The sequence below is a fragment of the Arachis ipaensis genome, chromosome B07 (genome assembly GCF_000816755.2).
Source record: "Arachis ipaensis cultivar K30076 chromosome B07, Araip1.1, whole genome shotgun sequence".
Classification (NCBI taxonomy): Eukaryota; Viridiplantae; Streptophyta; class Magnoliopsida; order Fabales; family Fabaceae; genus Arachis; species Arachis ipaensis.
The window spans coordinates 112554938-112559130 of record NC_029791.2 but is presented as its reverse complement, the minus strand read 5'-3'; the positions used below and the strand labels follow the sequence as shown (position 1 = coordinate 112559130).

The window sequence follows — 4193 nt, the reverse complement described above, 5'->3', positions numbered from 1 at the left end:
TTATACTTTTAAAGTTATTTTAATATTAAAATTTTTTAGATACTATTTTGATAATTTATTTTAAAATAATAGTATTTGTAACCGAATATAAGTTATTGCAAATTTAAGGTTTTTTTTTAACAAAAATTATTATTTAAGCGTAATTACCAAAATGCCACCCATCACTAAATATAGAATTAGACACTATTTTCGATAATTTAACTGATTATATATTAAATCTATAATATTTATTTGATTTTCAAAAATGATTTAGATCATTTAAATTTATTAACAATAGCATAGTGTCGATATTTTAAATACTAAAATAGAGGATATATTCGTCAATTTTAAAGAAAAAGTACTCCTGATTAAATTTTTGTCGACAATGTGACGATAATAGAAAAATATTTTAATGTCAGTATAATAATAGATGACTTAGCTATCAATTTTAATATTTTATTTTTAATTATCTTTTTAAACTGTATTCAACAATAAATTGTCAAAAAATATCGACGAAAACAGTGACTGTGAATTTTTGACGTAAAAAAATACTGTTCCTTTTAGTGACCCTTTAACTAAATATTTTTTAGAAAGAGAAATACTAGATAACCACTTAAATTTATTGTTTTTGACTATCACTTTAGTTATCAACCTAATTTTTGTAGTTTAATTATTCAATAATATATTTTAACCCATGCTTTTAAACATTAATAGTTAATTGATGACAAAAAATAATAAATTCAAATGACCCTATAATATTTCTCTCTTAAAAAAAAATAATATAATTTATCAATTTTTAAAAATATCAAAAGATCAATTTATACGTTAATTTTACTAAGAACTAATTTATAAATTTTTTACTGTACACTAATTTGTTCTATGCAAAAATTATTTAGAAATAAATTTAAAATCCCTTTTTAAAAAACTTTTTCATTTTGAAATAATAAACAACTCTGCGAGGTAACTAATTAGGAGGTGCAAACAACTAGTTAATAAAAAAAGATATTTTTTAACAAAAAAAATAGTACCCCAACTCAAAAGTCACTCTAATTTCACTTTCACTTCCTAAAAAAAAATAACTACCAAAAACAAAAAGAACATCTCAAATATAACAAAAATAGATATTCAAAATTATTGTAAAAAATTATTTAAAATTTTTTTAATTATGGTAAAGAAAAACACATCAGTTTCGGATATAAAAATATCCAAGACCTAACAAAAAAGAGATATCCAAAATTATTTAAAAAAAAAAACTTAACAAACAAGACATCTAAAATTATTGAAAAAAGATCATTCGAAAACTAAGAAAAGAAACATCTAAAATTATTAAAAAATTCAAAAAACCTAATAAAAATAAACATCTTAAACTAACAAAAAGAAATATTTAAAACCTAACAAAAAAGAGATATCCAAAATTATTTAAAAAAATTCAAATCTAATAAAACAAGACCTCCAAAATTATTAGAAAAAGAATATCTAAAAAAATATCTAAAATAATTAAAAAAAAGAACAGACAAAAACACGTTTAAATTCTAAGAAAAAGAAACATTCAAAATTAGTAAAAGTATCGTCCAAAACCAAAAAAAAAAAGAAGAAGGAGGCTCGGAGGAGGAGGGCGCAACGTTGCGGGACGACGAGTTACAGGTAGAAGCGTCACGACACGAGAAATTGCAACGGAAAGCACGCGCGTTGCTGTGAAAGGGTTTGGAGGGGAAGGCGCAGTGTCGCCGGGTGACGAGTTGAAGAGGAAAATCGTCGCAACACAGAATTGTAAAGGGAGGGACGCACATCGCAGCACGAGGAATTGCAGGGCGAGGCGCACGCGCCGCGGCGAGAAGGGTTTGGGAGGAGGGCGCGGGTTGCTGGATGACGAGTTGAAGGTGGGGAGAAGCGTGGCATCGCGATTTGAATGACTAGGAGTCTAGGACACACTTTTAAAATTTTGTAATTAAATTTTCGTTTTTTAAAAAGTGAATTATTAGGTAATTAATTTGGTTGTATGTAGAGTTTGGTACTTAAACTTTTTTAACGACAAATTAAAAATAAAAATTCAGATAAAAAAGTTTGACGATAAATTTAGTCAACTATTACTTCAGGTAAAGTTGGCTGAGTTTTCACCCAAATTAAATTTCAAAAATAACAAATACTCTTCCTTTTTTTAAGAAAACTTCTTTCCCACAAATCCCAAACCCTTTTTTAAGTTTTAACACAATAACACCTTTCCCCGTCTAACCCTAAACACACAGACCGAAACTCTCTATCCTGCTTCGTGCCCTCGCACCTCCGTCAGCCTCCGACGCATTCGCCTCTCCGATGCGTCCACCTCTTCTTTGTCGCGTCTGCCTTTGATCCTCACGTGGGATTCTTCTTCTCGTCGCGTCCAGCTACTCGCCGAGTTGCTGTCTCTCTCCGTCTCCCCTATCTCTCCTTTGGGTTTGAGCGGTACATCTCCTTCACCTTATCCCAATTGCCTTCTAATGTGTAATGTGCAAATATTTTTACTGCATAACCCTGAAGTAACAATTCAGCTAAATACTGATTATGTTCAGAGATAATCATAAATCTTAAAGTAAATAAATAAATAAGTAATTTTTAATCGAAATTGGGGGAAGAGTGACCCTTTATAATACTCTGCACACACACACATACGAACTCCGCTAATCACTAATCACTGTATATTTTTTGTTTTTAAGTCAAATGACATGAAATTAAGCATCTTTGGAAACTTTTACCCAATTCTCTAGTTCATCTTCTGCGGATATTTCTTCGATTTCTTCTGCTTTGGTCATGGTTGTTAAATATTATGCGAATTCTAAGACCATGGGACGTTTCATGAATTTCTTGTGTTAAGGTTTAGTATATGTTATACTTAGTAGCTAGCATCCTATATCATTTGCATTTATTGAATCTAATGTGCTTTCAGCTTTATCTTTTCATTATTGTAATGTATTGTTTAAGAAAGCAAATTTTCATAGGTCATTTTCCTTTGTAAATCATTTTGAGAATATATATTATTAGTCATATTTAAATTAGATCATAGAAATGCTAATTGTTGATGTATTCTTGATTATGATGAGTTATTGTTATTATGAATTTATGATTAAATAGGTAATTAATTTATATGGTATTTATAAATATCATTAACCACTTAGTTCACTCAATTTAAGTTAGGATCCAACAAATAAGTTTACAAAGCAAAACATATAAGTCCTAATATAACTTAAAATTTAGGAACTTAGATGACATATTTTCAACCTTGAATAAGGTCTAGTAATTTAGTACAAACTAGAATTTTATGTTTTGATTTGAATAAGTTGGAGGTTTTAGAGTGGTTTTGGGATTAATATCTTGGTTAGAAGCAAAGCTTAGGTAATATTTAATCTCAATTAATCTAAGAGTGGAGTTAGAAAGAGAACATCAATGGTCCTAGAATCTTTCCTTAAGGATGACTAAAATATAGAAAAATTAGATTGAGAAGTTCAGCTACGGTAAACTTAAATTTAAGGATCAAATGACGGATTAAGTAACTTTGAGTGATTGGTATCATTATGGGTAAGTAATTTAAGTTTGAAATCTTTTTAGACTAAAATCTTTAAAATGGTCTTTGAACAAAGTCATATATATGACTTGTATATTATTTGAATTAGCGCAAATGACTAGTATTAATTTTACTTTTCTGCATGTAATTAATGATTTTCTAGACTGATTTAGAGAGTCATTTGCTTATTTATTGAAGAAACAATGCAAGGTCATCATGATGATCATACAAAGGAAATAGATGGCTCAAAGAAAAATTTGAAGACCAACAGCACACCAAAAGAAAGAACTAGCTCAAAAGAAATCTCAGCTTGAGGCTTACTCAAGAAGCACTTGTGAAGATAATGTTTTTGTGTTAAAGCTTGTGTGTTTCAATTGTTTGTATGTTTGGAACATGGTCTGTTCTTTGATGCTGTTGGATTTGATCTAAAGTAAATAATGTTTTATGTTGTTTTTAATTTTCTATTTTCATTTATTACATTTGCAGGGGAGAGGAAATAATTGATGACAACAATGATAGTAACAAATGTTAGAAGATACAAGTTTCTTTGATTATTACATCCTAGAAGAGTCAAGAATATTTTGGTGCACCTGAACTTTTTAAAGTTCTCTGTTATTGGATTTATAATGCTATATAACACTAATGGTAGGAGAAAGTTGTATTTAGTTGAACACGT

The 4193-nt window shown here is 28.8% G+C and overlaps 1 protein-coding gene across 10 annotated transcripts in view; it reads left to right on the top strand.

The window, feature by feature from the left end:
- LOC107605850 (magnesium transporter MRS2-1) overlaps nt 2153-4193 on the top strand; it is a 6350-nt gene continuing 4309 nt past the window's right edge. For 3 of the 10 annotated variants that reach the window (XR_002350409.1, XR_002350408.1, XR_002350407.1), the window contains exons 1-2: nt 2153-2421; nt 3716-4162. The gene's annotated coding sequence lies outside the window, so the exon portion shown is untranslated. The remainder of the gene's footprint in view (nt 2422-3715; nt 4163-4193) is intronic. The other 7 variants (XM_021106251.1, XM_016307773.2, XM_016307772.2 and 4 more) reach the window with 7 other exon arrangements.